Raw genomic sequence first — 11,533 nt, 5'->3', positions numbered from 1 at the left:
TTGCGTGATGTGCCTTAGACTATAAAATTTCTATAGTTCTCTGAATGCTCTTTGAATTGTTTGAAAGTTAGACTGTCTGCCCAACAGACATTCTGGTCCAAACTGAAGGCACAGGGAGACAATATAGTAAATTGCATGGACATCTAGGAGTTGGTTAAGAGGAGTGGGTGCCAACAATGAGTGCTTAAGAAAAAAATAGGTCACTGTGTTCTGAATGATTTCATTAGAGACTGGACTAAAAACGATTTCAAATCTGGACATGATTTTCATCATACAAGTGGACATTTAGAGAGGCTGCTGACGTCTTACAGGGGCCGTAGATAAGAGGTGTTTACAGTGGAAGTTTTCAAACAGCAGACATTTGTTATTAAATACGTCTTCATTAATTACATGATTATAAAGACCCTTACCAGACTTCTTAGGAAAGAACACGCTAACTTTATTTTCTGGTTGTCCTAATTATTCATGGAAACAAACAAAAAAAAAAACATAAATGATGAAACTGAAGATGGCACAGTAACACTTCTCTTAGACTTGATATTTCCATATTTCAGTAAATGCAGTTGTCATAGATACAGACTGTGAGGAAAAAAAAAAACATTAGCAGAAACAAGAAAACAAAACGCAGACCAATTCACAAACGGCATGTAAAATTAGCTTAACCTCTTTAAAGGCAAACCATAAGTGGAGCATGTTTCTTAATAGAAAAGAGCTTTTCTCACTTTTGAAAGTGCAAAATGAGTGTGGAGATTCTGGCAACATCAGCCGGCCTCCAGAGGAAAAGGGGGGCCTGCCACAGTCTGTCTTATCTTTGCCGTTTTCTTTTTATAACAAGAAAAGTCACAGATATAATTGATATGAGATTTAGGGGGTACATTTCAGTGTAATTAGAGTCTTGATAATTGGGCTAATTAGACCTAATTGTTATGTGAGAGTGAGTTTGATTAAAACAGGTTTCCCCAAAACGAAAGGGGAAAAATTATTTAGTTGGGTAACATTGCTGAAACATATGCGCGCGCGCACACACACACACACACACACACACACACACACACACACACACACACACACACACACACACATACAGACTCACACACATATAGGCAACATACAGTTGTCTAATTAATGAGCAAGCATACAGAGAGAGACTGGATGGGTTGGAGCACTGACGAACACTATGTAACAGTAGATGGCATATTGCTTGAGTCATATTACAACATGTCTATGAACAAGTCTTTTTTTACTTTTTAGTTTTTAACGGCATTAATAAGCACACACACTCATTCAGTTTATTTTTAGATTGCTTGGATGTTTTAGTTAGATACTGTAGCATCAAGAAGCTAATTAAGTCAAGCCAAACTGGATCACATAATAAGTTATAACAAAATAATGATGGGCATAAATTAAAACTTAACTTTTATTGCTGCAGATTAAAAGCCAAGCCCTTTTCTGTAATGAAGACTTTAATATTCTGTAATATGTCATGCAAGGGCCAGTGTATGCCTGATGACTAAAAGGACTGATTTCTCATCAATGAATCACTCAACAAACACGACTGCAGATGAACTAAAGAGACATACTTTTATTTATAAATGTGTGTGTGTGTGTGTGTTTGTGTGTGTATGTGTGTGAGACAGAGAGAGAGTCTGTTTGTGTGTGTGTGTGTGTGTGTGTGTGTGTGTGAGAGAGAAAGCAGAAAGAGAGAGAGAGAGAGAGAGAGAGAGAGAGAGAGAGAGAGAGAGAGAGAGAGAGAGTACTGTGTACTGAGAAACTCCAAATTAGACCTCAATCTTCTTTAGGCTTTGATTTTTCTTGCTTACATGGCTCAGAAAAAGGTGGCTAGGACTGCACTCACTGACATCAAATGAGAGGTATGAGGTCAGAGAATGTCTTTCATGTCTCCTTCAAACAGATCCAAAAAGTCAGGGAGAAGCTCATCAAATCATTCCTGGTGATTGTTTTCTTTTTCTTTTTTTTTTACTTTCACAGTATTTTTCAATTTCTGCCGCAATTGACCGCTATTGTCAATACTTGCACTTTGGAGCATTGTGTTTTCTTTGAAATTGTAATTTATGATCTACGGTTATTAACGTGCCGCACATGTTTTGGAAAGCTGCTTTTGAGGTTAGCAACCAACAGTTCAGTTTTTGATTTGTAAATCTGCGGAGGGATAAAATGTAAGGAACCTAATCAAGCTCAAAAAAGGGGGAAGGATTGCACAGGCTCTGCCCCATCCAGATAAACTTCAAAATATCAAACACTATTCATGTTCTGCGTATTGTGAGCAGCAGACAGTGTTCAATGTCTCTTCATAAATAAGTATGACGCCAGGAGCCTTTCATCGCTTTTACTTTGCTTTACGCATGGTTTACCACTATATGCTGTGGGAGCTTCTGCTATGAATCTAGTTTTTGAGAGGGAGTGTATTAATTATCTATGAATTATTATGTGAGACTTCAATATGTTTGTTATTTCTCCTTTTTTTGCATTCACTAAAAATGTTTGAAGAAAAGGACTCACTCTGTTTGCTTAAGGATTTCTGGGCTGAATAAACTTCCAGAGGTGTGCTATATAAGAAGACCTTATGTGAACCTGTCATAATGCACTGGTGCAATTCTAACTGTCCCAGAAAAAAAAAAAAACATTTATAAAGGAAGAAGTGGACAGTATGTTTATGCGTTTAGTAACACAGCCCACAGGACAGGACCACTGACCTTTAGTTCTCACTGTATGAAGATCACTCACATGTAAAGAAATGGTCAGTTTGTGTGGCCTATGTCTAAAACAACGTGGCCATCGTACTGGGGTGTGTTTCCTAGTTGCATATACGCGCCCCTGAACAGTGCATGTGACCCCAACCCAGAATATGTCTGAACGTGTTTAAAACATGTTCACAACCAACCATCATTAGCCATGAACTGTAACTATAAGTTGTATTCTATACCATAATATCCTTGCTATAAGGGTGGAGCACTGGTCACTGACTTCAAGCTGTGAATGTGACTTTATATCTGTTATGCATTCGTACAGAGCTCTCAGTTCTCTGTGAATGTACTATGCACAGCACTGCGCACAGCACACCACTAAAAACAAAGCCCTCTCATCAATGAGCCAGCTCAGTCTCTAGTGATTCTCTAGATGGCAGTAATATCCCTCAATCACTGTAATGTAACTCTGCGAATCAGCGTCACATAACGTAAGGGGGAAGACTACAGCATGCACACAGGGGAAAGAAGGAGAGTGGGAGAGAGAGAGAAACAGAGAGGGGGAGAGAGACAGACAGAGAAAAAAAGAGAAAAAAAGAGAGGGGACAGAAGAAGAGACACAGAGAGAGAGAACAGGAAAAAGATAGTGAGGAAGAGCAAAGCTGAGAGAGAGAACAGGTAGACACAGAAGGAGGAAAAAAGGAGATACATAGAGTGACAGACGTAGGAATTAAATCATCTGGGGCTAATATTTCAAATTACAGGAGAGGAGGGAAGTGACTCGTCCAATATTCGGACCTTCAGTTTGATGGTCTACACAGGACCAGAGGGCAACAGACACATTATCAGCGACAGTAGGGACAAAGGGACACTGGACACTATTTTCACAAACATCCGATAGCCAACATGAAAGAATGTTGTAACACACCTACTGTGTGAAGAAAACATGTCTTCAACACCAAAGTATACTATAGAGATGGGTAGATATGAGACACGAGTCAGGGTTTGACAGTCCTCAAGAGAAAGGGAAAATGAGTATGGATGTTGATATGAGATATGCAGGGAACTTGATGCAAACTCAAGAGAAGGTCAAAACACTTAAGAGTCAATTTTCTGATGTTTGTTAATTACTGAATATCGCTTTGAATATCGCTCGTCTAATTCTATATCAAAATGTATAATATTCTACATTTTCTATTTGTTTCTTTGGAAGTTGTAATGGATGTTACAACAATTTATTTTTAAAGCACCAAGGAAGATTAACATGCAGATTAATATGCATATTATATATATATTATATATATATATATATATATATATATATATATATATATATATATATATTAGATACAACAGATTACTGGATTCAAATTAAGTCAGTAACTTTAGTAACAGTAATATAATGTTATAATGTATTGCTGTATGTATATTGTATAATGTTTATGCATGTATGTTTTGTATAGTGTTACACATATAATAGTGTTGGTACTTGGTGCATAGTGAATATTATGTTGAACAAGCACTATGCATTGCTATTTGTTTTTTCACTCATTGATATAAAATCCTGTCAGCCATGACAAAAGCGACAAAACTAGCCATCCAAACCCCTCTTCTGCAATGGGCATAACCAGGGGAAAGGCGATTATCAGCTCAATAGTATATTATGTGTTCTTACTTTGGTACCTTTAGATAGGACACTGAATCAAAGTCTAGCATGTTTAAAATACATGTATATGTATTTGTAAAAACATTTTACATATAGGGAAAAATGTGAACTGTGATTGGCAAATAAATGCTCATCTGATACTTCCTAAGGTCTTCAATTCACACTTCATTGTTCTATGCAAACCTGTTATTATCACTCACAGAGCCACAAACACCCTGACACAAGCACACAACAGACCACACAATAGTACACATATGTAAATATACAAAAATAGATAAATAGCAACATACACACACATACAGAGCCTCAAAGAGAGCTCAGATTTTGTTTAAAAAAATCATACACACAAACATATGATGCAAATCAGGCCTTGTGATGGAGGCATTATCACAAGAGTACACACACCTGCACTGCATGCATGCACACAAACAGAAACACAAACAGAAACACACACACACACACACACACACACACACACACACAGACAGAGAGAGAGGGGGCCTCACGCCAGGATAAAGTTGATAATGAGTTGTGCGACTCACTGCAGGGAGAACGTGTACTCCTCTAGCTCCTCGGTGACGAGTCTCCAGTGCGCCTCCTGTTTGCGTGGCTGCAGAGCGGGAGGCTGGAGCTGAGGAGGAGGAGGAGGAGGAGGAGGAGGAGGAGGAGGTACCGGGCTCCCTCTCCAACTGGTGCTCCAGCTATTTATCTTGTTGATTGGCTTCTTCTGTTTCATGCCCTGGAAAATCGGGGGAGACATACACAGACTCTCTCACACACACAGACACAGACGCAGGCACACAGATGAAAACACACAGAAAGAGACACGCGCACATACACACACTTGGATGTCGTTTGTAATCAAAGCAGGAAGTGCCTTACTCGCGATTCATCAGGGGGGAAGCGTGGTGACAGTGCACGACACACGGCCCTCATCGTTCAAACACGTGTGTACACACACACACAACAAAATACACAGGCGTAGATGCACACACACGCAAACATGCATGCAAGCTTAACACAATCATCACAGAGAGACGGATGACACTGAAATTACGCCTGAACGTCTAATCAAAGCTCCAGTAGCGGAGGAAAGAGAGCACACAAGGTGGTTTGGAGAGTGTGTGTGGGGTGCGTGTGTGTGGAGGGGGTGTTGCGTATGTGTGTGTGTGTGTGTGTATGTGTGTGTGAGTGATGTGTGGGGTGTTTAACTGTGCGATACGGTTCATTTCGGCAGACAGGGCTGATGCGCGAGAGAAGTCATTTGCTGTCATAAACGCCAGCCAGACGCACCCAGTCAGGAAGTGGCTTTTAAATATTTCACAGAGGCACTTGGGCTGCCACCACCGCCGCTGCCACCACCACCACCACCACGCTGCTCCTGCCTCCCTCCACCTCCACCAGCGCCCTGGCTGCTGATGTTATTTGTTAAGCCGCCAACGTGCTAACAGCTTGCTCAGCCGCGTCCTGTCGAGTGCTCCGACATGCCCTTGGGTGGGCTTAGGCCGCCGCTGCGCTATAAGTTGTGAGATCCTTCGTGCTTATACATGTTAATGAGTTTCCCGTAGTTTTGAAAGCGCGCTTTATCTCGCTCTGCCCCTCTACCTCTCGCTACCTCTCTCACTCTCGCTTGGCCTCCCACCTGAATCACAGTCCCTCCACCCCTCTCCCTTCTCTCTCTCTCTCTCTCTCCACCTGAAATACTAACCCTGGCTCAGGATGTAGTAAATAGAGCTGAATAAAATAAGGAGGCCATCGTTCCATTTCCTTCAGCGCGCGCTACGTCACCTTGGCCTAAAGATAATGTGGATTTTCAGAATGATGGCGGCCATTAAAAAAAGATAAAGCAGACGGGGCGAAAGAGAAATAGACACAGGAGGCCTGAGAGACGGAAGAAAAACAGGGGAAATATAAACCAGCAATGTTCTCCACCACTCTCCCACCACCCCCTGGACAATACATTTGTGGGGATATCTTAAAGAGAAGATTTTCCAATGCGATTTGCAGTAAGCCTCTGGGAGAGGCAGACAGAGAGAGAGAGAGAGAGAGAGAGAGAGAGAGAGAGAGAGAGAGAGAGAGAGAGAGAGAGAGAGTGAGGTGAAGAGGAAAGAATATATTTTAATTAGCACTCCCCGGTAGGTCGAGCTGCCCTGGAAGCCATGGAAGGAGGATGTGCTGCACCCAGGTCAGGTCAGGTTTGAGATCATGGCGTTTAATCATTACACAAGTGCCTGGATGCAGGGCCAGCTGTCCAACGACTACGACAGCGAAAGGACTGGGGTCTAGCGCTGGGGTGGCCATTGGCGAAAAGGGAGGTCTGGCTAAATTCAGTTCAGCGCTGATGTACAGTAAACGACTCGAGAAAAAAACACATCGCTGAGTGTGTTCGTTGAGGTTCATTGGTGTGTGCGTGTGTGTGTGTGTGTGTGTGTGTGTGTGTGTGTGTGTGTGTGTGTGTGTGTGTGTGTGTGTGTGTGTGTGTGTGTGTGTGTTCTGGCTGGGATGCATGGAGAGGCACGCTGTAGGGTGAGCAAAAGCTAAGGGGAAATGAGAGTGGGAGTATGAGGTGTGTGTGCGCTTGGTGTGAGTGTGTGTGTGTGTGTGGGTAAACACGGGCATCATCCTGCTCTGAGCAACAGCACGACCATCCGAGAGATGGGGCCCATAGGGGCAGCTGGTGGGGGTCTGAGGGGGTGGGATCGGATGCGGGGGTGTGGTGTATGTGTTAGACTGCAGAGGGTGATGGCGGATGGCAATGCAAGATCAGCAGCAGGAGGAGGAAGAGGAGGGTCAAAAGAAGAAGAACAGGAGCGTGTTGCGTAATTACCACTTCAGGTAGGTAACGTAAGGGCCCCTGATTAATTTAGCTGAAGCCCTCCCGAGCACAGGAAGAAGTGTGTATGAACAATGAAAGACTGACAGACATGGTATGTGTGTGTGTGTGTCTGTGTGTGAGAGAGAGAGAGAGAAGGGGAGAAAGACAGAGAAAGAGACAGACACATAGAGGATAGGGGAGATTTGCTGGCATTGCTGATTTCACAGAATTTGAGCTGCTTTGGCTTGTCAAGCAGATCAGAACTGGCTTTGAAGGCTGAAAAATACCTGTTAGTGTGAAATGTATTTTGACAAATCTCAGATAATAACGAGAGGGGAGGTGGATGGGACGGGGTAGGAGGTGCTGGTTGTGGGGTGGAGAGGGGTGGCTGAGGAGGGGGTCCCATTTCCAAGGCGCAACTGTTTCCTAAATCACATTGTTACCTTGTGCTGCGTTCCAGGCTTGGCTTTGGCTGTGAAGGGATCACTTTTCTCTTCCGAACGCCCAGGGATTGGGAGCATTCCAGAGGAATTCTTGCCTGGAATGAACGGAGTGGGGAAAACAATCTGTGCTTGTTTCATTGGGGGAAATCAATTAGTAAATATTTAAAAAAACAAAACTTTCAATTACAAAATGAAACCCTAGTTATTTACAAAAGATACAAAATACAATTTAGATAATCATTAATAAATTGTGAATGGAATATATTATTGTATATATAATATATACATATGTATTCGTGAGAGGAACTATTAAGGTACAAAATACACAGAAAATAGTGTAAGTATAAGTATATATACTCTTTTGATCCTGTGAGGGAAATTTGGTCTCTGCATTTAACCCAATCCGTGAATTAGTGAAACACACTCAGCACACAGTGAACAGTGAACACATAGTGAGGTGAAGCACACACTAATCCCGGCGCAGTGAGCTGCCTGCAACCACAGCGGCGCTCGGGGAGCAGTGAGGGGTTAGGTGCCTTGCTCAAGGACACTTCAGCCGTGCCTACTAGTCGGGGTTCGAACCAGCAACCCTCCAGTTACAAGTCCGAAACGCTAACCAGTAGTCCACGGCTGCCCATAGACACTATTGACAAACTAAATTCACAAATGATGTAATACAGTGTACAATACAAATGTGTTACTGTAACTACTTAAAACAAATGAAATATATAACAGACACAGTAGTAAGATTGGATTGATCAGACCAGATTTGACAACATATTGTCCCTTCGTTAGATGTCCTGATGCATCTTGTAAATAACCATTTGTTGTTTATTCAAGGAAATTGACTGAGCATTGAGTTAATTTGCAGAAATGCCCTGAGTAAACATATGGACGTGCATTCAGAAAAAGATGGCAATATTATGGCAAAACTATGAAACAAAAAAGAAAACTGTCTATACACAGTATCTGCCTGTATAACACAGAGGGGATATGGGGACACTTTAGAAGAAGACAATAAAACCTTTTAATGCATTTTGTTCATTTTCAAAATCCCCTCCCTTTTCTTGGGAATGGGGTTGAATAGGTAAATCAGTTCCACTGAACTGTCTGATGATTTCACAAAAAAACAACCAAGATGGAGACACATATTACTGCTTCTCAGTGTGGAATGACGAAACTTTCACAACATACGCACACACACACACACACACACACACACACACACACACACACACACACACACAATCTCTCAGTCCAACCTCTTCTGGCTTCCGATCGCTCTAATGCACGCAATTAGACATGATGAAAAATCGAAAAAGAAATTAAATTTAGTTGTAATACATTTCTTCATTCTTCTTTCCTTTTGGAAAATTACTTTTGAAGTGTTTTTCTCTTCCCCTTTCTCTCTCTCTCTCTCTCTCCCTCACACACACAGACACACACACTCTCTCTCTTTTGCTTCCTGTAATTTAAATGGTAAGCTGCCAGATGTGTGTCTCATGCTTGAAGAGCCGGGGTTTTGCATTATTTAGCATATTAACATTCACAGAATTTAAAAAAGGCTTCCTGCCTTGCCTCAAGCGTCTAATTAAGTAAACCTTAGCTTGATACATGTAAAAATTTCACGACGAGAAACTTTTTTCATTGCATTTTTCCCCTCCTCCTCACAGCTCCAGCCACTCACATCTATATAATAAATATGGAAACTTCCCCAATGATATAATTTTTCTCTCGCTGCAGGATTAAATATATCAGTAATAATAACTTTTAAATATAGGAAACATATCAGGAAGGCTTCTAAAGGCTAAAATAGGTTTAATGGTACGAGGATTCTGCAGGATTTTGACATCTCTTCCACATTTTGGAACTGACATTAGATTTAATTTGCACCCATATGTAAGTTTTAATTACCCACTTTTTTTATATTATTTATTTATTTTGGGTGGTAAACATTTGCTGCGCCTAGTTACAAGGTAATAGGGTTAAATCTGCTCTCTCCCTCTCTTTCTCAAAGGCAGGGGATATGAGTTTTCATTTCATTAAGGGATTGCGTAATTATCACATTTCCACTTGCATGGTTAGGCTGTCACAGAGAGTAGCATCACTGGATTTCATAACACGCTCTGAGGTAGATGCCTGTGTGCAAGACAGACATGTAGAAGGGTGTGCGTTTACAGTAACTTAACTGGTTTGCCACAAAACAGCAAGTCAGGCATACAGTATGTCTTGAGTTTTCCTTACAGAAAATGTCAGAGAGAAATAAAGAGAATGAAAGAGAGAGCGAGAGAGAAACGAGAGGGAGGGAGGAGGGAGTCGGTCCCTGAAAAGAGCCCAGTCAATGACCCATGCTGTGGCATATTTAAAAAGGTCTATGAAATGTTATTCAAGAAGTGGGACGTTTGGAAATTATTTTTAGACATTCGACTGAAAGGCCTATTGTATGTACAGTAAAGTCATGCAATATCATCTGCTGGGTATTTTTCGTGCCGTACCAGCTATGATGACAGCACTAACTTTGAACTGGCTGGAGACGGCGAGCAATCTGGAAAGGTTGCCAAGATTTCAAATAGACTCACAGGCAGTGGACCCTGCAGATACATTATTTCTAATAAGAAATTATGTGTATGTGTATTGATGAGATTACATAACTAGTTATTTAATTACACCAATAAACATCATGTAACCAGGGATCACTTTCTTCAATGGAGCTTCTTTCTTATTCTCATGTCTGCAGTAAATCCAAGTGTGTTCATTTTATTACACTAGAATCTGATTTCATGTCTGACTTTCCTCCATTTGTTGGTTAGAGATGTACACTGAAAAAGTTAATATTTATGATATATATATATATATATCTTACAGTACATTGGAAGTGTCTAATTCGGTCACACTTCAGACCAGTAAGATAACTCTATCTCCAGCTCTGAGGGAAATTCAGAAGCTGTTCATGATTATTTGTCCCTGTGTCCCAGTCCTTTGGCTGTGATAGTCAGGAACTGTGTAAGCCCCAAATATACAGTATACAGGGCTGCTTCTCTCCTTTAACACCCTGTACTCAGTGGTCATGTGTGTACATGTGTGTGTGTGTGTGTGTGAATGTAGTTTGGGATCATCCCGGTCTGTGGCCCCTTCTGTGTTCAGTGGGAAACGGAGCACTGGTGCTGATCTCAGTCTCAATGCGGCAGCCTCTTCTTTAATTACTCACGTCCAGCGCCCGAGACTCAGATGGTGCGGCTGGGCCAGAATTAGCGCTGTGTTGACAGCTATAGGCTATGGCCATGAACTCACGAGCCCGCTGCCGTAACCTAGCCTTCTTCGAGGAAGGCTCCTTGCGAACAACGGCTCCTTGTTATCCTCTGCTTCTCCCTGGACACTTGTGTGTTTGCGGGTGTATGTGCATATATGTGTAAGGGAGTGTGTGTGTGTGAGTGTGTGTGTGTGTGTGTGTGCATGTGGGTGTGCATATATGTCTGTACATGTTTGTGTATGTGTGTCTGTTTCTATTAACGAGAGAGACTGTGAGGGGTTAGGTGCCTTGTGAGTTTGTGTGAGTATTTTCATGTCCATGCCATTTTTGCGTAATGTGTGTGTATTAAAGAAAGTGTGCAACTTATTTATTTCTATCCAAAGCAACTAAGGCATTGCATGTATCCTATCAGTCCAGAATCATGCATCAAGAATGTGTATTAGTGTGATATAATGTTTATGTATATGTAATTATGTGTGTGTGTGTGTGTGTGTGTTTCTGTGTGTGTGAGTGTTTGAACATGTGAGCCTATGTCTGTGTATATCTCACCCACTCACATTGTGTGTAACTGTGTGTATGTGACTGTGTCTCTCTCACTCCCTTTGTGCATGTGTGTGTGTCTGTGGGTGTGTATGTGTAACTGTGTATACCTAA

At 41.7% G+C, this 11,533-nt stretch overlaps 1 long non-coding RNA gene across 1 annotated transcript; it reads right to left on the bottom strand.

Annotated features, from left to right (window-relative positions):
- Window positions 1–520: 520 nt before the first annotated feature.
- LOC125309016 lies at window positions 521–4,996 on the bottom strand. The gene is made up of 3 exons (XR_007196039.1): window positions 4,914–4,996; window positions 723–821; window positions 521–579 (listed from the first exon to the last, which is right to left on the bottom strand). It is a non-coding gene; the product is annotated as an uncharacterized LOC125309016 (long non-coding RNA).
- Window positions 4,997–11,533: the final 6,537 nt, after the last annotated feature.

Source organism: Alosa alosa, chromosome 16 (genome assembly GCF_017589495.1).
Source record: "Alosa alosa isolate M-15738 ecotype Scorff River chromosome 16, AALO_Geno_1.1, whole genome shotgun sequence".
In the NCBI taxonomy this organism is placed as follows: domain Eukaryota; kingdom Metazoa; phylum Chordata; class Actinopteri; order Clupeiformes; family Clupeidae; genus Alosa; species Alosa alosa.
The sequence above is the reverse complement of the archived record's forward strand: the minus strand, read 5'-3'. Positions and strand labels throughout refer to the sequence as shown.